At 38.8% G+C, this 22621-nt stretch overlaps 1 protein-coding gene and 1 pseudogene across 3 annotated transcripts in view; one reads left to right on the top strand and one right to left on the bottom strand.

Moving 5' to 3' along the window:
* Positions 1–22621, top strand: part of Cntnap5bl1 (contactin associated protein family member 5B like 1) — a 1004796-nt gene that overhangs the window by 345761 nt on the left and 636414 nt on the right.
* On the bottom strand, positions 5323–6559 carry Eif4a1-ps1 (eukaryotic translation initiation factor 4A1, pseudogene 1; annotated as a pseudogene).

The raw sequence follows: 22621 nt of genomic DNA, 5'->3' as shown, positions 1-22621 counted from the left end.
TGGGTTAGCTCACTCAGGATGATATTTTCCAGTTCCAACCATTTGCCTACGAATTTCATAAAGCCGTTGTTTTTGATAGCAGAGTAATATTCCATTGTGTAGATGTACCACATTTTCTGTATCCATTCCTCTGTTGAAGGGCATCTGGGTTCTTTCCAGCTTCTGGCTATTATAAGTAAGGTGCGATGAATAGTGGAGCACGTGGCTTTTTTATATGTTGGGGCATCTTTTGGGTATATGCCCAAGAGAGGTATAGCTGGATCCTCAGGCAGTTCATTGTCCAATTTTCTGAGGAACCTCCAGACTGATTGTCAGAATGGTTGTACCGGTCTGCAATCCCACCAACAATGGAGGAGTGTTCCTCTTTCTCCGCATCCTCGCCAGCATCTGCTGTCACCTGAGTTTTTGATCTTAGCCATTCTCACTGGTGTGAGGTGAAATCTCAGGGTTGTTTTGATTTGCATTTCCCTTATGACTAAAAATGTTGAACATTTCTTTAGGTGTTTCTCAGCCATTCGGCATTCCTCAGCTGTGAATTCTTTGTTTAGCTCTGAGCCCCATTTTTTAATAGGGTTATTTGTCTCCCTGTGGTCTAACTTCTTGAGTTCTTTGTATATTTTAGATATAAGGCCTCTATCTGTTGTAGGATTGGTAAAGATCTTTTCCCAATCTGTTGGTTGCCGTTTTGTCCTAACCACAGTGTCCTTTGCCTTACAGAAGCTTTCCAGTTTTATGAGATCCCATTTGTCGATTCTTGATCTTACAGCGTAAGCCATTGGTGTTTTGTTCAGGAAATTTTTTCCAGTGCCCATGTGTTCCAGATGCTTCCCTAGTTATTCTTCTATTAGTTTGAGTGTGTCTGGTTTGATGTGGAGGTCCTTGATCCACTTGGACTTAAGCTTTGTACAGGGTGATAAGCATGGATCGATCTGCATTCTTCTACATGTTGCCCTCCAGTTGAACCAGCACCATTTGCTGAAAATGCTATCTTTTTTCCATTGGATGGTTTTGGCTCCTTTGTCAAAAATCAAGTGACCATAGGTGTGTGGTTCATTTCTGGGTCTTCAATTCTATTCCATTGCTCTATCTGTCTGTCTCTGTACCAATACCATGCAGTTTTTATCACTATTGCTCTGTAATACTGCTTGAGTTCAGGGATAGAAAGAAAATTTTTAGTCCTTTTTTTTTCACAGTCCACCGTTTATCCCTTTCCTGGTACACCCTTTAACTGTTACACATCCCATATCTCTTCTCTGTCTCCACTAGGATGTCTCCCATCCCCAGCAAACCTCCATACTCTCTGGGCATTCCAGTTTTTTAAGGGTTAGGTGTATCTTCTCTGACTGAGTCCAGACCTGGGAGTCTTCTGCTATATATGTGCTCAGGGACTTCAGTCACCTGGTATATACTGCCTGGTTGATGGCGCAGTGAGCACGAGATCTCAACAGTCCAGATTAGTTAAGACTGCTGGTCCTCCTAGAGGATAACCCTCTTCCACAGATTCTTCCAGCTTTTCCTTAGTTATAACACAGTGGTCAGCAACTTCCGTCCATTGGTTTGGTGAAAATATATGCATCTGACTCTTTTAGCTGTTTCTTGGGTCTTTCAGAGGGCAGTCATGATAGACCCCTTTTTGTGAACACACCACAGTCTCAGTATTAGTGTCAGGCCCTAGGACCTCCCATTGAACTGGATCTCAATTTGGGCCTGTTTCTGGACCTCCTTTGCCTGAGGCTCTTCTCCATTTTTGTCCCTGACATTCTTTCAGACAAGAACAATTATGGGTCAGAGTTTTTGTCTGTGGGATGGCAACCCAATTCCTCACTTGATGCCTTGTCTTTCTACTGGAGGTGGACTCTACAAGTTCCCTCTCCCCACTCTAGGACATTTCACCTAATTTTCCTCCCTTTGTGTCCTGAGAGTCTCCCACCTCCCAGGTCTCTGGTGCATTCTGGAGGGTTCCCCCACCTCCTACCTGACCTCAAGCTATACTACAGAGAAATAGTAGTAAATAGTGATTAAAAACTACATGGTCTTGGTACAGAGAAAGATACACTGTCAATGTCACTGATCAATGGAAAGAATTGAACACCCAGAAATAAAACCACGAACTTACAAACACTTTACCTTTGACAAAGAAGCTAAAAATATCCAAAGGAAAGAAAAGCATCTTAAATAAATAGTGCTGGTCTAGCTTACAGTCTGTATGTAGGTAGATAAATGAACATAGATCCATATTTGCCAATTTGCATAAATGTCACGTCCAAGTGGATGAAGGACCTCAACATAAAACTAGACACACTTAATCTAATAGAAGAGAAAATGGGAATGAGCTTTGAACTCATTGGCATAGGGTGAAATTACCTAAACAGAACTCCAATGGCTAACACTCTAAGATTAAGAACTGATAATAAGTACCTCATGAATCTAGAAAACTTCTGTAAGAAAATGGACATAGTCAATAGGACAAATCGGCATCCTACAGAATAGGAAAAAAAAAACTTCACGAACCTCACATCTAATAGAAGGCTAATATTCAAAATATATAAAGAACTCAAGAAGCTGACCACCAAAAACCCAAATAACACAATAAAAAAATTAGGTGTAAAACTAAACAGAGATTTCACAACAGAAGAATCTGGAATGGCTGAGGAGAAGCACTTAAAGAATGTACAATGTCCTAAGTAATCAGGAGAATGCAAATCAAAACACTCTGGAAATTTCACCTACACCAATCAGTATGCCTCAGATCAAAACATGAGGAAACATGAGGTGGCAGCATGTGTTGAAGAATATGTAGAGAGAGAGAGGGACGTTTCTCCATTGCTGATGGAATTGCAAACTGGTACAACTTTTGCTTCTCTCTCTCTCTCTCTCTCTCTCTCTCTCTCTCTCTCTCTCTCTGAAGTTTTCTTTTCTGTAAATTGTAACTCTTGCAATGAAAACACAACCCACTTTGCAATAATAATGAATTTTGTTAAAACAAACTTGAGGAAGCTATTAAAAGAGACACATAATGATAATTACTCTCTAGGGGCCCTCCTTTCCCCCCTCCGTCCTCCAAATCCTCTAGCATCACCAACAAATCTCCCTTCCAATTTCATATTTTACCTATATGTACACATACCATGAACAGCTGTTCCTGTGCACAGCAGCCATGCCAATGACCTAAAGAGTATATGTCATTTATACCATTCTTCATTTTTTCCAGCTTTACTTCTTCCTGCCTTCTCTTTCCTGGTGCTACTTGAGCCTTAAGTAAATGATAGTTGATAAAGCTATACAATCTCTGGCTTACTACACACTGTAGCTTAATTCTATATTATTTATTGCAGTGTTTACACACCACGGCTTATTTCTCTATTATTTGTGGTGATATTACATTATCTTCTTCTTAATAAAACATAGGAAAACACTGATTGGTATCGCTAAACAAATAGATTCTACCCATGAACCTTCATGAGTGTTAATATTGCATCTATCACTGTGGGTGATAGTAGTGTTTCAAAGAGAATCTGTGCTTAACATATGATACAACAGTTTTAGCGAGACTTGGCCAGATGGCTCTGTAGAAAATGTGTTTGCAGCCAAAATGTGAGGACTGGTGTTCAGATAGCCAGAAACAACATACAGACAGATAAGATAACAAGTGACAGAGATACCCTAGAATTTCAAAGAGCAGCTTTCCTCATATATGTAAAAGTAGACAAGATATCTATCTCTCATAAGATAGAAATCAAAAACCAACAACTAGTGACATTTTCTGACCTCCACATGAACATCTTGGCATATATGCATCCACAGTTTCATCCAGGCACCCAAACACACACACACACACACACACACACACACACACACACACACACACACACACTATACACAAAGATAGAGGAAAAAACATGCCTTCAAACAACTCTTAAGTTTTACCTATTCCAGGATTTACAAATATGTAAAGAACTAACTCCTCTCCCTTATTTAAACCAGTTTTGCACAGCTTCTATTATTGCAGATAAAACTATGCAAAAGGGAATGTTTGCTGTGAATTAGTAATATGATATTTAATAAGAAGGATGAGAAATCAACCATGTCCAGTCAAACAGAATTAGAATGCTAAGAAGAATAATTGAACTAAGAATCAACTGTGCATTGAGGAAGATGTATGCTCCTATCTACAATGACTTCCACCTCATGCCCTTAGTGTATTTTAGAAACGTGACATAGAAAGAACAAAGACAGAGAAATTATATCCTTGGGGGAATGGATTATCCTGCTGGAGAAAGCAAGATATCACACTGCAGACATTTCTTTGAATGCTGCTGGTCTTCAGTTTACAGTGGAATGTAGATAATGTAGGTTCTTATACCACCAAAGGTATATCTCTATGGTCAGACAGGTTAACTTTCTTCTTGTGCTAACAGGCAAAATGGATCACAGCTGTCCAGCATGTACAGTATTATGTTCATCATTATTCATAGCAGAATGAAGTCAAATGCCATTCCAGGCCTGTGTAACTCTCTACCTTTCTGACTATATGCCTATTCACTCTGGACACCTTCTGCATTAGTCTTTTATTTGTTCCTATACACACCTAGCTGTGTGCTATATCAGTAATTCTATGCTCAAGATCATTTTGGGTAGAACTTACATCACCAGATCACTTCTCAAAGATATTTGATCTGAACTATCCAGGCTGTGCTCAAAAATAAATTTCAAGATATTCTAGCTCTCTATTCTCTAGTTCTATAGGGAAATGGCACATCCTTAATACTTCATACAGCTATAGGAGACTTTTGAGTGCAACACACATCATTATTAAAAATCATTTGTTTCTTTAGAGGAAATGTGTATTCTCTTTTTTGTCCCAGTGGAACACAACTTTTTTTGTGTGAAGGCACAAGCTGTTTTGGTGACTGCTCTCTCCATAGAGGCTATATAATTTCCATGAACTTAGCTTATCCCCAGAGAATAATGGCTAACACTTGCTTCAAATGTAGCATCCAAAAGATTGATTTTTTAATTCAATTTTTATTGCAAGTTCGAAAAGAGATAATACAAACCCATGGGAAGGAAGCGAGGCATTGTGCAGAATATGCGATAGTTTCCCCCCACCCCCACCCCCCCACAGTTCCTTCCTTTTGCCTCAAAAAGTGACATTTATTCAGAGAGAGAGAGAGTGAGAGAGAGAGAGAGAGGGAGAGAGAACACAAAACAAAAACAATATGTCCATCCCTTGGCTCCCTCCCCAACCTCCAGCTATTCCTCGCCCCACCCTCCACCCTCAGAACCAAACCCTGGGCTAGGGATAGGTAGCAGGACAGCCCCTCAAATGAAGTCAACAATGTTGAGGGGTATCTCTTCAATGCAGGTGTTGTAAAATGTGTCAGTATTTTGAACAGTCCTCTTTTCTTCTGTCACCATGTAAATAACCACACCTTTTCAGCAAACTAAACACCTTTACCAATTCTGTGGACATAGTTTTCCCTGTTGGTGGAAAGGTCATAATTGATGATTAAGTAGACTTGCTGCACATCAATTGCTCTAGCAATAGGTCAGTGATAATTAATACTCTGCTAGAGACAGACCGGAGTCCCCTCATGATCATAAGACAGACCGGAGTCCCGTCATGATCATATCTCTTTCCTTTTGGTCCATATTTCCATGCATGGCTGAAATGGTGAAATTCTAGGCATTCATATTCTCAGTGAGCCAGTCCACCTTCCTTCTGGTATTGATAAAGATTACTGCCTGGGTGATGGTCAGTGTTTCATACAAGTCACACAATGTGTCAAGTTTCCACTCCTCTTGTTCCACATTGATGTAGAATTGGTGGATACCCTACAGGGTCAACCCTTCCTTCTGAACAAGAATTCATGTATAGGGTCTCTCATGAATGTCTTCCTCACTTCAAGGACATCAGAAGGCACTGTAGTAGACAGCAAAATGAACTGTGTGTTACTTTTGAGCTTTTGGAATATATCATAGATCTGATCCTTGAACCCATGGCTTAACATTTCATCTGCTCCATCCAGTCCGAACATCTTGATGTATTTGGGGACAGGTATTTCCACTTAAGTATATCAAACACCCGGCCAGGGTTGCTCATGATGATATGTCGAGCTGCTATTTGCAGCTTCTGCACCTCAGCATGCATGTTGGTCCTTCCAATACAGGCATGACAAGAGGCACCCATGTATTCTTCTAGTGCCATATCTACCTTTTGTATCTGCTGATCCAGTCGGTACCAGACCCAAAGCCTGAGTGGCCTTTAGATCTAATTCAATCAGCTACAGAATCGATATGGCAAATGTAGCTGTTTTCCCAGTCAAAGACTGGGCTTGAGCAGTCTCATCATAACCCTATATACAAGGGAGAATATCTTGCTGCTGCATAGCTGAGGGCTTCTCAAAACCATAGGCATAAATACCATGGAGGAGGGATTCTGAAAGATTCATGACATCAAAGCTATCCACAATCTCATTCCAGTTACTCTAATGATGCCTTCCATCTCCATCCCATTTGGGTCATTGTCTCTGAATGGAGAATCCTGACTTGCAAACATGATCCTTAGAATTTAGGGCAATTTAGTATTAAGAAAGACAAAATGTATAATACGTGATATAAGGAATGTTCTTGCTTGTTGGGGACCAAAAAAGACTGAGTGTAAGTTTTTTTCATTAGCAGACACTTACAAGCATTGTCTCAGTCTCTACAATAGAGGCATTCTTTGGTGTTCTTACATGCAAATTCTATTAATACTGGCCCATATAGTAAAGAGTATCAAGTTTACATGATAGAAACTTGATCTGTGCCCTGAAAGTTTACAAACCTGTGGTTAAATTACTGAAACCATGAAATGCTGGACATTTAAGCACTGTAGCATATTTGTTGGCAAAAACTAATCACTCAGGAGGCAAAGGACAGAGGCCACTGGAAATTCAAGGTAGGTAGAAGGGTAACACAGAGTGAAGGAGGAGCTAACACGAGAACTCTGGAGTACTCCTGGTACTGCTGTATACACCAGGGATACAGGCCAAGTAACAGAAGTAAGAGGTGAGATCATTCTGCTGTTTTACTGCCAATGTCTTCAAATTTGATGGAGTCATCTTCTGAGTGTGAAATTGAGGGGAAACGAGGAAAGCAGACATGTCAGAGTAGAAAACGCAGATATGAACATGAGAAATCATACTGAAGGAGAAGTTTATCTGGGATAATCACTACATGATTTAAATCTTAAGAGATTTTAGTGAGACTTAGCTCATCCTTCCTAGTATCAGATACATGTAGAGAGATACATAATGTGTGTGTACATATATGTACAGAGATTTGTGTGTATAAAATACTGCTTAATCACACGCACACATGCACACATATATGTATAATTTAACCTACTTTTCTTACCAATGCAAACTAATTTTTTAATATTAAAATATAAATCATTTTATTATATGAGAGTACATAAATAACATAGATGATAAACCCACTTGCCTTGTAAGAATGATGATCTAAGTTATTATTCAATCATCCAAGTTAAATATCAGGCATGATGAAATGTACATGCTATCATATTATGTTATAGGTAGAGAGAGGAGGATCCCTATAGTTCACTGGACATTTAGCTTTGAATCTAAATGGTGAGTTTTAGGACAATAAGAAAACTTGTCTCTGAAAAAAATGAGGATGGACAGATCCTAGAATGCATCTATGGTTGACTTCTGGCCTTCACATACATATATGTACCCAAGTGTCCATATATTTGTGCCAAAATTTGCATGTCTTCTAACATATGCACATGCCCAAACAATATTAAGGTATTTGTATGTCAGTCCTCTTATGACAGATAAAATTATCAGCATTGTGTGATTCAATCTAATCTGTAAAATTTTCCTCATTTACTCAGAAGCTGGTTGAAGAGATATGTTTTTGTTGGGGAGGGAGGAAGACAGGAGGAAGGAAAAGAGAGAGGGAAGGTAGGAGGGAGGGAGGGAATAAAAGAGAGTACACACTTAGAAAACTATGCCTTTAGCACATTCTATTGGCTGTATTCTTGCTTGCCCACAAGAATCAGTGACTTTGTTTATTGCTCAACTGAATCTTCAGAATCTTTCTTAATATTTGTATATGAAGTGAGAAGATTGAATCTGTGTTTTCTTTAATGCAAAATAGAGTATTTAACTGGGAGAAAGCTACTACCCTAACCCCATAGCATTCTTAACACTTATCAGATTCTGGCATTTTCTTGAAGGAAAATTAATTGTGTATTTGGAAATGTCAAGTTTTCCAATATGCAGCTGCTAAATCACTTCCATAGCTTAGATGCTTTCTACACATGTGCCACGATTCTCACCTCCAGACCTGATGTCGCCCCACACTGCCATGTTACTGAGAACTGAACATAGGCCTGGGGGATTTACCAGAAGATATAGACTCAGATCAGTCATGCTATGAGAATGCCAAAGCATTACTGAGATTCACAGTATATACACACCAAGTCCACCAGGTGGAAAAACCCCTGGACACAACACAGAAAAACAAGTTTAAATTCTCAGGATAAAAACAGGAACAAGGAAATAACAAAAACAAATTTACATTCTCAGGATGAAAACAGGAAAAAACCCATTGGTCAAACAGCAAAATCCTAGATATTCTTTTTTAAAAAACAAAAGTTTCCACATGTTTCAGCAAGGCTCAGCAGGGAGCAAACACTGAGGGAGCCCAGGAGGGTCTGAGAAGTCCCCTTTTTGTATTTTTTAAATTAATGCCTGTCTTAGATCACTCTGGGAGTATAACACCCTTACCTGTCACTGGGAGTCACTGCCAGGCTCATAACCTTGTCTTAGGCAGGTGATGATCCCAAACGGTTGCCTGTCATAGGCTAACTGCTTCTTGTAAAGGCTGAGCCATATTTGGGAAGAAGGACTGTCTCCTGCCAAAAAGAGCAGCAATTGCTTAGTCACTGCCTGGGTCTGGGAATGCTATTTGCGCATGTGACAAAGAAGTCAAAGATCAATGATTGTGGTATAATGGGCAGTAACACCGATGGCCACTGCAAAGTTTTGAACTCCTGCTGGACTCAAACAAACATGTGTGAAAATAGGAGAACAGGAGGCCATATGAAATGAAGCTGTTCCTGTATAAATGCTTTCTTTTGATTTAAGTTTAGAATTCTCAATTGTCAGCAACTTCTCCTTTAAGTTTATCCACTGTGCTTGCCTTAACAACAGAATGGGAGAGGGGAAATCCCAGACACTGCAGCTGCAGTGGTCACAAAAACTATGCCTTTTATAATAGCAGCAATGATGCCAAAGTCTCTCTTATTATGGTTCAGGATCAGCTGACCCTCTGCCAAATGACCGACATGTGATGGAACCATGCTTGGGATCTTCACAACCAGGGTCCCCAGCAGCTTCACATAGATGACATTCCTGCAAAGAATAGTCAAGACTATCTCCAGCATTAGTACCATTCCAAACCTGAAAGAAATATGGAGGAATTACACAGGTGAAAGAAGAGATATTACAACTTTTACTAACCCTACTATTTTCAAATGTAAGGGAATCTTTAAATGAGATAGACATATTCCAAAAGGCAGTGGAATTAAAAGCTACCCCTGTCTTACCATCAGAAGATCAGCATCCAGGCATGTAAGAAGACCAAAAAGAAACATTCTAGGGGGAGGTAGAGGGAACAATGTGTCCTGCCTGTAATTGTTCTTGTACAAATTTATGCTGCTTCCAATTTCTCAGAGAAAAGGGGCCTCTGTTCCACCCACACAGGACATGAAGAAAACTTAGCAGTGATTCCTATAAAAAACTTTCCAATCCTGTCCCATCTGCATGGGCTTGGACACTTAGGTACTCATCAGACACAGGTTCAGGGTCCTCCCTCAGGTACTTCCCCAAACCCATACAGGGGCAAATCCCTGTTCAGGCAGCATCCTCTGCACTGGTTGTGGTTGGGTGGAAACCACCACTCCCATATCATGTAAGATGTCCCTCCCCCATCCCAGAGCAGCATCTCCCGAGCTGTCTGGGCCTAATGCTCCCGACATGTTCCTTTTCATATGAGACAATCTTCCCGAGACAGCACTGCCCTATATGATAGATTCCAATCTTCAGGAGTCAATTTGGACATAATATAAGATTCAAAAATACAGAAGTAAAGTGAGCAAGGGAGCCATAAGTAGAGATTGCTTCTTTCAGGCTTTTCAACTCCTTAAAACTCAGAGTAACATGTTGTCTAATAAATTGACCTGCGTTGTTGGAGTCCATGACCTCAACAAGAGGATATGTTGCTCTCAGTCCAGGGGGATGGTCAGAAAAACTTATTTCTCTCCTTGGAGCCTTCATGCCATAACACCACTCCAAGGAATGTTAGAGTTCATAGGCAGAAGGAACAATAGGTCCCTCTTTTTTAAAGAAGGGATTTTTACTAAGAGGACAAGATTCTAATTTTTCACAACCCTGTACTTAATAATCTTTCTTTTAAGCTCATCTGTTTCTTTTCCTAATGTCTCTTCTTTATCCTCCTCTGATCTTGAATCCTGATCTGAATCAGAGGTTTGTAAATACTTATGAGAGGCATCATCCTGTGCCACTCTGAATGTTCTTTCTATCTCTGATATTTGTTCCTTTATTTTAGTGTTAGTACTCAAGAAAGCATCCTTGAACAATCTCCCCAAAGAGAATGTGGTAACAGTAATGCTCTCTCAGGGACATCTCTGCTGTTTATTTTTTCCTTTTTTTTTTTTTCAAATCTGTCTTAAGATGTTCCCAATCAGGAATATTAAGTCCTTGTGAATGAAAGAAAAAAACAAAAAAAAGTGACTAGTCTTTTCTAAAATTTTAATAAATTCTTTAGCTGTTTTTACCTTTATGCCTGTTCCCTGATGTTTGAGCAGAGCTACCATCTGATCTGTTAGCTGTAATATGGAATTAAAGGTTCCCATGGCATGACATTTTTACTTACTGAGAACTAAACTTACTTTCAGTTCATTCCTGAGTCACACACCCAATACATTCCTTTCACTCTGCCAGCCAGCTTCCTGGAATAATCCTTACAGGAGCTTTTCACTTTTCTGATCTCAGTGGGACCTCTACTTGATGGTGCCCATGCCAAAACAGTACCAAGAACTGGGTGTAGGCCTGGGGGATTTAACAGAAGACAGACTCCTGTCATTCATTCTATGAGAATGCCAAAGCTTTACAGAGGTTCACAGTATATATACAGCAAGTTCAATGGGTGGAAAAGCCCCTGGAAGCACAATGGAAAAACAAGTTTACATTCTCCTGATAAAAACAGGAACAGAGAAATGACAAAAATAAGTTTTCATTTTCAGGATGAAAACAGGAACATGGAAATGGAAAAACAAGTTTATGTTCTCAGGATAAAAACAGGAACTGACCCAATGGTTTTACTACCCATCAGCCAAACAGCAAAGGCCAAGATTTTTTTTTCCTAAACACAAAAGTTTTTACATCTGTCAGCAAGGCTCAGCAGGGGGCAAACACTGAGGGAGCCCTGGAGGGTGGGACACCCTGCTTAGGAACACAATGGCCCTATGTATTCTTGGACCACACTTCTCAGGAGAGCTGTAAACACTTGGTAAAATATTAACCCTGGAGCAATGAGAGCAGTTCTTTAGGTCCTACATTGTGTGGGGCCTATGGAGCCAGTTTATATTACTTGAGTTTCTCACTTGTCTCCTTGTCTAGGTCCAGAAATTATGTAGGGCTATCCATATCATTTAGTATATTGTCTTTATTAACTGTTAACATATAAGTGCCCAAAGAGACCTAATTCACCTTCTCTGCACTGTAGAGGCATCTCTGGCATTGATATTCTTTATCATTCTGTTCTGTATTGTGTACATAGTCACAGGGACAGCTCCACAGTCCTAGGTACCACAGTTAGGTGGGGGATGTGTTTGACATGGTAAACTCAAAAGAATGCTATGAAAGATATAGTGATGGTTTAGCTGGGAAAGCGTCTACCTTACAAGTATAAAGGCCTGAGTTTCATCCCAAATACTCCTATAAAATATGTCTGCTCAATATGTTTGGTATGTGGCCTAGATAAATAGTTCTGTGGCTAACAACATATACTCTTCTTGCAAAGGACCAGAATTCAGACACTAGTACCCAGATTTGACACTATCACCAGCAACTTAAGTTCCAAGGGCATCCAGAAACTTTAACTTTTGTGGGTACCTGTGTGAACACATATACACACACTTAGATGCATGGACACATTAATATTGAAAAAGAGAATAAGTTTAAACAAACAAAAAGGTTGTGTAGACCACAGGTTTGTTAGAAAATATTTGGATCCCAGTACTTTCATTTATTTAAATGAACGAATCTCAGGATCCTAAGAATGCTAAGAAAGTTGATATAAAGTATCTTATTATAATTTCCATCATTGTTGAGTCACTGGATTATAACGAATGGATTAGAATCAAAATAAAACTTGGCTCAGTTGGTTTGATTCTTACTGTGTAGACCAAGTGGGCCTCGAAATCATAGAATCCATCTGCCTCTGCATCTATAATTTCAAAAGTAAGGATAAGGTCACTCTACTCTGTTTAAGATTTTCTTTTTATTTTTGATAACATGTATGTGCCTGTGTGTAGGTGGGTATATGCACATAAGAACAGTGTGTTTGCGTTCTAGGAGAGTTCACTGTGTTCCCTCAAGCAATATTTGTAAGTATGTTACCCTGATTTGAATGCTGGGAACTAAACTTGGGTCCTTTACAAGAGCACACTTTTGCTCTTACTGTATTGCTATAACGAGACTTCTGGAAGTCTCTCTGTATTAAGGAGATATTAATTTTCATGGTCAGTGTAAAATATAAAAAGAGAAATTTGGTAACTTTTGAGCACAGAAATCATTGAGTGTGTGTGTGTGTGTGTGTGTGTGTGTGTGTGTGTGTGTTTGTGTATTTGTGTGTGTGTGTGTGTCTTCCTTCCTCTATGGTATTTTCATCTCTATTTAAAAGAGGGGCAGTGTGTTAGCTATTTATTTTTTTTTTTACTGATTTAATCAAATATCTGACCAAAACAAAACAAACAAACACAGCTTAAAGTTTGTTTTATATGTAGTTTGAGGTTTCAGTGCATCATGGTAGAGCAGGTATGGCAAATAGGAGCTTGAGGCAGTTGATCACATTATATCCACAGCCAGAAAGCAGCAAGAGTTGAATATTAGTGTCTATTCACTCCTCTCTTTATTAAACCAGTGGCCCCGGTCCATGGAAATGGAGATGCCCACCGTTAAGGTGAATTATCCTCACATAAACCTTCCTATAAAATCTCATGAATGCAATTATTTGTTTTTGAGGTGATTCTAAATATTGGTAAATTGACAATTAAGATTAACCATTACACAAGTATCTTTATTCTCAAGGAAATTGAGACCTGAAAAACGTAAGCAATGTTCTTAAATCCAAGATCTATTTGATTACAGCTTTGGGATGCTAATTCAAATACATCTAAGCCTAGCACATATTGCCTTTATAACCTTCTTCTGATGAGGTAAAAAATAAATATATCTATTCATACAAAGTAAGATGTGTATTTCTTGTTCTTCAGTTTTACTCGCCCTCTGCTATTTAAGTTTTCTAGTCATGTGAGGTAGAGATAACAACAGTTTCAGATACAATACCAGGCCCTTTAAGTCCCCTGCTCCTCCTGCTTACCTGTCTTGTACCATTTGCAGCTCCACTTCTGACAGGTAAGTAGTAGACTACATACAAGTTAAAGGACCCAAAAGAAGACAGAGGTGCCACACGGACTCAAAGATGACTCAAATGTTTAGCCAGATTAAGTTTTTTACAAAAAGCATCTCGTACATGGCAATTGTTTTGGGGTCACATTGTGAATGGCAGATACTCAGGTATCAAGGAGGCAGTCCTTTACTAGACCTTGAGTTTTGGAACAAAGACAACAAAGTTTTGATATTTCAACTTCAAATAAAGATTCATATTAATTGCTCTCTGAGTTTGGAGGGAAGGTAGTATGCAACTGAGGGAATGCTGGTACTGCATGTCTTTAAAGAATACAAATCTCAGCTTGTTTCATTAACACACATGCGCGAGCACGCGCACGAGCGCGCGCGCGCACACACACACACACACACACACGCACACACACACACACACACACACATTTCAAGTATGGAAGAGAAACTTAAGCAGTACTACCCCGAATATTTCAACATAACGAGGTAATGAGGTAAATTTCCCAGAACTACAGAGGTTTGGTTACAGTGGAGCATGGGAGAAAGAATGACAATACCATCCACCAGGCCACAGGAAATAAAATCCTTGTGTTCAAAGTTCCACTTCATGGTACTGATGGACAAACTAGGTCTTCCATTCAATTCACTTGCTCCATTGGTACCAAGTAACCAATGTGTGGAGGTTAGTTTAATTTTCAATTTGCCAAAATCTAGAGGCATGTAAAATATCAGTTTTAGTGTAGGACCCTTTAGATTAAGCTAGCTTTTGAGCATGTGTGTGAGAATTGTCTTCATGGTGTAAATTGAAGTAGGTGGATGCACCTATTGTGGGTAGCAAGGAGTCGTAAACTGTAAAGTGTAGAGAGGGTGTGAGCAGGAATAAACTCACATGCAGTCATTTTTTTCTGTTCAGTGGATGTGATATGACTTGCGGTTCCAAATTCCTGCCTTGATGATTCCCAAGCACTGATGAATTGTAACTTGGAAATGTGAGAAAAAATAAAACACTTCCCCACCCTCCGGCCCAGAAAATGCATTTTATAGTGTTGTATAACAACCACAAAATTAATGCATCATATAAGGAAATTTCTTTGTAACTGATCTCTTTATCTCACACAGGTATTTCCTCTGAATCTCAATATATATTTTCACTTCAAAACCCCATATCCTGCATATTACTTGATACTTAGTACTAAATAAGCAACCACAACAACCATTTCAGGTTTCACGTAGTTTTATTTATGAATTTAAGTAGTAAGGAAGGATAGAGTCCGAACAACTCTAGACCAGCATGAACATCTCCAATTCTATAATGAGTATGTTGTAGTTCATTCTTGAATAAGAACAGCAAAAGGTTAATCTGCTTGCTGTACACTCTCAAACACCAGCACCGATGGGTATAGTCCTGCAATTTACTCTGTTCTCTATCTTTATTGGTCTCACTGTATTTTTCCATTTCTGGTGCTTGCTCATGGGCTGTGGAATCCTATAAAGGATCATCATTTATTGTATATCCTTGCAGCATCCTGTACCGAGGCTGCACTGATATTATAGAATGAATAAGTGACTCACTGAGTAAGCTAACAACTTGCAGTGAGTATACTGGGGAGCATTTTACACTGTATGGTATTTTGGCCCCATCCCTGTATAAGAGTGGAAAGGAATCAAGACAAGTACAAACCATCAGGCAAAACAGTAGGTATGTGTGTTTTTAACTGTGAATATGATATGATCAGGTGTTTCAGGTTCCTGGTGCCTTGATTTCCATGCAATGACGTACTGGGAACTGGAATTATGAGCTCAATGAAATCCTTTCTACACTCTTCTGTTTTTTCAAGGTACTTTGACACAGCAACAGAAATGAAACTAGGACATACACCTTATATAAGCCCTTACCCAGGATAACTTGACAATATAATCATTTAAAGGACCTTCCTTTAGGGAATGCACAGGCAGTACCCAGGACTTCTCCAGTTAGCTCAGAGACTTTCTAGTCTTAGGAGAAAGTGAGAAGGTGGAACCAGGTATGGAGGACATGCCCAAGAGGAGAGTGATCAACTAAAGCTGAGACCAAGGAAGATGTGACAAGACCATGAGTACAAATGAAAGGTGGCAAAATTACTTCTCCCACCTCTGCTCTGTGCTCAGAAAAATTAAATTGAGGCTTAAAGATATTAATTATGTGAAACTTTAAAGGTTCAATTAGCATTTACTATACATTATGATTGCCTACTGCTAAGAATTGTCACAAAAAGAGCAGAACTGTAACAGATGATAAAGAAAGGTCTCATAATCCAAACCGGAAGAAATGGTATATGCTCCACAGTTAGCCCCAGTGATGGAACTAAATGGTTTTAATTGCCTGTGACAGGAAAGAGTTAAGAAACAGTTAACCCTTTAAACCAATTGTCTTTACAAATTCTGACAAAGAGGTTTGATAAAAGAAACCTTGAAATAACTCAACCATCAAGCTGATAAACCCAAATCTGCTTTATGCCTTTTGATAATCTCATTGAAAGTTAAGATTGAGATTATTACATCAGAAAGAAGGATGTACTGAAATTTATTCCCAAAACCTGTCAATATCTCTCAGCACCCCGAGCTCTACCACTGAATAATTTGTTGGGCTATGTTTCTTAAATGTAGCATTTGAATATACCTGACTGGTGATTTGTATTCTGTTCTTGTTTGCCAAAGAGAGAGTGAGATGTAGGAAGAAAGAGAGGGAGAGGAAGGGAAATTACAATGAAAGGTATTTTAGTTTGCTTTGACACTGGGTCTCAGGGTATCTGAAGAATCACAAGGAAAGAATTTGGTCATAATGCCTGTCAAATCTAGAGTTTATACTGTTTTTTGTCAACAATTCATTCCTCTGTGGCTATATATCCAAGGCACTCCTAAAATTGTGCAGTTTTTACATATGCTATGTAAATCTTGTCCACACATTGCTTCATATATTGTTACTTTTCTGTTCTGTAATAGGTGCAAAAATGGAAAAATACCTAAATGATTACAGATTGTAGTAGATTTGAATTGTACAGACTTTAAAACTGTAAAGTTTTAAAACCAATCTCAGATTTCTACCCAGCCTTGACCATTCAGTTCTCAAATAAAACACACACAACCATTATATTTATAATAAACCTTTATCAGCATTAGAGCTTGGCAGGTATCTATCTTTTATGCTGTTAGAATATACTTTCCGATTGAAAACCCTGAGTTATTAATTAGTGTGGGCTACTGTTAATTCCTTGTCCAGCCCTCAGGGATGCATTTTCTGGCTGACCTAATCCATGTTGGTTTGTCCTCCCTTCTGTACCATCTTCTCCTCCTCCTGGTCCTACTTGGACCCCTAAGCCTGGGAACCCTAAATGTAACGTATATCTCATCTTCCCAGATATTGGCTGTCAGCATCTTTATTCACCAATCCCAAATAACTTGGGAGTAAGGTCACACAGAGTTACTAGTGTCCTAGATCAAATTCTTGGGAGCTTAATATTAGTATTAAAACAGAAGCAACATTAGGTTGAAACACTTCATTTACTGTTATCTATTATGAAATAATGAATGTGTGGAACACTGTGTAATTTAGCCAATGGCATTTTCAGACACCCTCTTAATTTGCAAATGATGATCAGTCAATTTTTCATTCTCTGTACCTACTAGATCAGAAGGCAACAAAGTTTCATAATCCTCCTCAATCAGCAAGTCATCAATGTAGGTTGTAGACACAAGGGGATAATGACAAAAATACAGTTTTTATTTCTTTTGTCGTGGATATTACAAACTTTTATATGCTCATGTGTATCAAGGTAACTACATGGCTTTATCCACACTTGGATGTCAGTTCATCAGGCCTATGTGCTCCTACAGAATCTGTCTCTACTTACTACATTATGTTTGAAAACTGGCATCATAGCTGTATACTAGAATATCTCAAATTTTCATGGGTTCTAGGAATCTGAACTATGGTTTTCTTCACACTGTACCATCTCCCTAGTCATGATTATTGCATTTGAATTTGCTCATAGTTAATCAGCTGCTGGTAGATGTGCTGTGCCTTACCTACTATATGATTTAACTGTAGTTTTTCCATACTTTGGGGTAGACATGACCGCCTTAATCTGGAGTGCATATTTCTTCTTGTTTATTCTGGTGGTCCATGCAGTATGGATAAAAGCTACTTAAGCCACCCCAGCTGAAGACCCTGTACACACCCCTGAGAGGATTCATCGTTTTGTCTTAGGCTTTACATTATTGGATGAAGCTTTGGCTGTGCTTAGACCTACCAAAACATCGTGCTTTGTCTTTCAGAAAAGAAATATGTGGTTTCTTCCTCGGTAGGAACAAAAAGTACTCTCAACTTCAGTAGTTTCAGATTGTCAGATGCTTATATTACACGGGAGTTGGATAGCTTTATTATACAAAAACCGCATATGAGCCATACTTTTTTGCATTGTTAGTGCAATTTTGTTTTCTCTAATCATTTGGTAAATCAAGAATAAAGATGAAGAGATATAAATGATGCACTTGTGCTCTAGAATCACAAGCACAACTCCTGACAGAATATCTTAGATCCCTGTTCATGCAATGATTCCATCCTATACCTTGAAGACAGATACTGAACAGATGTTGAGTATCTGGTGGATGCAGGGAATCAGCATCACATGAGTTTTTTCTGCCATTCTTATAATATTTCTCTGGCATATCCAGGTCCACTGTTTCCATTTAACAGAGAAGAAAAACAATGCATAGAGAATCTAACTACCTTGACCATGTTTAATGCCATAGAAATGAGTAAACAGTCATCTCATTGGCTTTTTTTCTTACTCTTGAGTGTTCACTATTTTGATGTGAATACAGTCAGTATGTGTGTCCATGTTCATCACTGTGTCATGGTTTCATGTAGTAGTTTTTACTTACCACAAATTTTGAACTTTTCAAAGTATTTAATAAAGTGACCTATATTTTACGTCATGTTAAATGCTGGGAAGAAAGAATCATCTGAGAATTCAGTTGACTGCTCAAGTGAGTAATAGTATAACTGAAATAAAAGTATCCTCAGAAAGCACACTGGAAAGAACAAAGGTTGAAGCAGAGAGTATTGGGGTGGACTGAGGTCAAACACATAAGAGAATATTTAATATACAGCACTGCATGCAAGTGTGATGATTATATCTGGGAATTTGTGTGTGTGTGTGTGTGTGTGTGTGTATGTGTACATGTGTGTGTGTGTGTGTGTGTGTATTCCTAGTGATATATTGGACATTAACTTTGGCTTCTAGTTCTCTTGAAAGAAAGATATCTACCAAGATATGTAGAGAATGTAAGCAGAAGTCTATTTACCAAAGTTAATCAAAACAAAACTTGAAAGAAATTTTACAGTCTGCTACAAGTTAAGAGGCAATCTTGTGGGAATTGGGTTGTAGATTTTAAAGACAATTTTGTGGATATTTATAAGCTACACACATTCATGTAATAAGGTGATCATTTTCACAACCAAAGTCATGACAGTCTAGAACTTCCTTATATGGTAGTTCTTTATATGGTATTCACTATAAGGGGGTATTTTTCAAAATCATAGCCGAGCAAATCACAAAGAGCAAGCCAGAAAGCAGCCTTCATCCATGTCCTCTGATTCAGTTTTTGCCTTGAATTCTTGTTCCTATTTCACTTCCTGTAAAATCTAGATCAAAATAAATGCTTTCCTCCAAGAGTTGCATTTTGTCAGTATTTTAGAAAAGCAAAAGGAAAACAGAATATCCAGTATCCATATACTGAGAAGTTAGAGAGAAAATTCTGTGACTCACTATCCAGACAGCCTAGTGAGCTCAGTAAATGCATATACACATACAAACGCATGCATACACAGATGTGAACACATGCACAAGGCACCTAGAAAAACAAAGAAAAAGCAGATAACCAGGATGCTGCATGCCACATTCAGGGGTTTGAGGATTCAGAATACTTCTTAGTTGCCAGAAGAATTTCTTAATGAATAATTTCTTAACTTTAAATTAAGAGGTCTTCTTGGAACTATCACTCAGAATTCTGGGTTTAAGCATAGGAAACATGTTAAGTTTGGACAAAAACTCAGTGTTTCTCATACTTAACACAGTTAGGTATGAACAAGTTTACCCAGTGTTAATCCTCTACATTATGTCTTCAGCCTCCTGATCCCCCTGATCCCCCTGATGATGGTGGAGAACAGCAGTAGAGAGCATGATTATTGCCTGCGGATGAAGCACTGGTGCAAGCAAATGGAAAAGGCTGATCAATTCTCAATTCTAGGGCATATTTTTTTTATCTTGTTTTACTGTGGTTTTATTCTGTTTAAACATTTCATAACTATAATATTTTGAAGTAGCAAATGAAATTCAGGATATATTAAGCAACAGTTTTCCACTTCCACAAAAACTGTTAATTGAAAATTAGCTTACGATTTTAAATCCAATGTAAGATTTTCACTTTTATATTGTTGTAAAAATATAAAAAATTAAAAAGTAACTTTTATCCCGCTAGGTCCGGCAGCTCAGTGCCCCAAGATATCTGCTAGATACCTTGGTGTAAACACATCAAAACTGTGTGGTGGCCCAGACCAGCTGCCCCACACTTCATCACACTTAAATCTACACATGAAAGACCACGCAACAAAATAACCTTTGACCCAAATGATAAGATATAATTGCCCACCTAAACATACAAAGCCCAGTACCATCCATTCCTTAAGAATGTTAATAACAACCTGTAAATACACAGAGCAGAATCTTGCGGTCACCTGCCATGGCTTCTCCCCTTCTCTCCTTTCTTTTTTCTGTTCTAGTTTCCTCCTCTTCCTCCAAACTTCTCTCCCGCCCATCCTTCCTTCTCCTCCAATGACAGGTCTCCTTCTATCCTTCACCTGCCCCTCACCTTTATTTTACAAATTCAATGGGGAGAAGGTTCTGGTGAAGTCTCCTGATTCCTGAGAATGTGACTAGGAAGCTGTCCTTGGAGCACTGAAATTACAACAAAATACAGATAACTCCAGGGCAAACCATAACACTTTTATTATGTTATAAATGAATAGCTTTCTACATATGTTCCAAAATGACATGAAAATAAAAAAAAAATTCTTTCTTAGCTCAGAAAATTCACTATGTATGAGTTAATTTAGAACCTCAGATGATCTGCAAACAACAGTAGAAACAGTGTAGGACATATGGCATATATGTGTAAGTGAAATCACACGCTTGGGCATTTTTGATTCAGGTTTGTGGACACCAGGCTAGTGACAGACTCCAGCTTCTGCTGCTGAATAGTAGTTAACACTAGGCTTTATAAAGTCTTTGATTCCGAAACCAATATCTTTGGAAATTTTGAGGTTGCAAAGTTGTAACCCCTTAGGCATTTTATGGCATAGGTATAGGCTTTTGTATTGTCCAGTTTGACCTCAAATTTATTTATGTAGACATGAATGACAATGACTTTCAGATGCTCATGTGTCCATTTCTTAAGTGGTGGTATTATAGAAGTGTGCTAATATGTCTGATTTTCAGTGCTTGGTAATAAACTCAAATCTTCAAGCAATTTCTCATTTGAGTTAAACATTAAGTCATCATGTGTGAAAAATAATATGTGATACTTCATTAATAAAAAGAGGCACAACTCATTCTTGGATGCTGTGTTTGTATAGAGGGACTCTTTGTATCTAGATTTCTAAGTCATCAGTGCGCACTGTTCATTCTAAAGATCTGTTGTCTTAATCACTGTACCCTCTATAGAACTAAGAGAAAGAAATTTATTTCTCCTGATTTTTGAATCAGGAAAAACAATATAAATTTATAAATCTATCATCTGCTGAAGACCAACTTCCTAATCTGCAGATAGCTCTCCTCTCCTGTGACATCATATGGTGAGCAAGAACAGGGGAGAAAAGAAAAAGAAGGGAAGAAATCAGAGGACATTAGAGAGGAAAATTTCTCCCCATTTCTTTTTTTTATTTGATATTTTATTTATTTATATTTCAGATGTTACACCCTTTCCCGGTTTCCCTTCGGAAACGCCCTATCCCAATCTCCTTCCCTCTGGTTCTATAAGGGTACTTCCTCATCTACCCAGTCTTATCTCCCTGCCCTGGCATTTCCCTACACTGAGGCATCGAGGACCTCATCTCCCACTGGTGTCCAACAAGGCCATCCTCTACTACATATGCGACTGATGCCATGGGTCCCTCCTTGTGCACTCTTTGCTTGGTGGGTTAGTTCCTAGGAGCTCTGGGGAGTCTGGTTGGTTGATATTTTTGTTCTTCCTATGGGTTGAGAATGCCTTCTGCTCCTTCAGTCCTTTCTCTAACTCCTTTATTGGAGACCCGATTCTCAGCCCAATGATTGGCTGTGAGCATACACCTCTGTTCTTTGTCAAGCTATAGCAGAACCTTTCAGGAGACAGCTATATCAGGTTCCTGTCAGCAAGCACTTCTTAGCATCCTCAATATTGTCTGGGTTTGGAATCTGTATATTGAATCGATCCCAAGGTGGGGAAGTCTCTGGGTGACCTTTTCCTTCAGTATCTGCTCCACATTTTGTCACCCATATTTCCTCCTGTTAGTATTTTTGTTCCCCCTTCTAAGTATTTCTGAAGCATCCACTCTTTGGTCTTCCTACTTTTTGAGCTTCAGTGGTTTGTGAATTGTATTTTGGGTATTCCAAGGTTTTGGGCTAATATCTGCTTATCAGTAAGTGCATTTCATGTGTGGTCTCCTTTTCATCTTGAACAACACCAATAACAGAGTTGGCATCAGAGACTGGTGTTGCCAGCATCACAAGCTGACAATTACACACACACACACACACACACACACACACACACACACACACACACATACACACACAAACATTTATCTC

This window comes from Rattus norvegicus, chromosome 13 (assembly GCF_036323735.1).
Source record: "Rattus norvegicus strain BN/NHsdMcwi chromosome 13, GRCr8, whole genome shotgun sequence".
Classification (NCBI taxonomy): domain Eukaryota; kingdom Metazoa; phylum Chordata; class Mammalia; order Rodentia; family Muridae; genus Rattus; species Rattus norvegicus.
The sequence above is the reverse complement of the archived record's forward strand: the minus strand, read 5'-3'. Positions and strand labels throughout refer to the sequence as shown.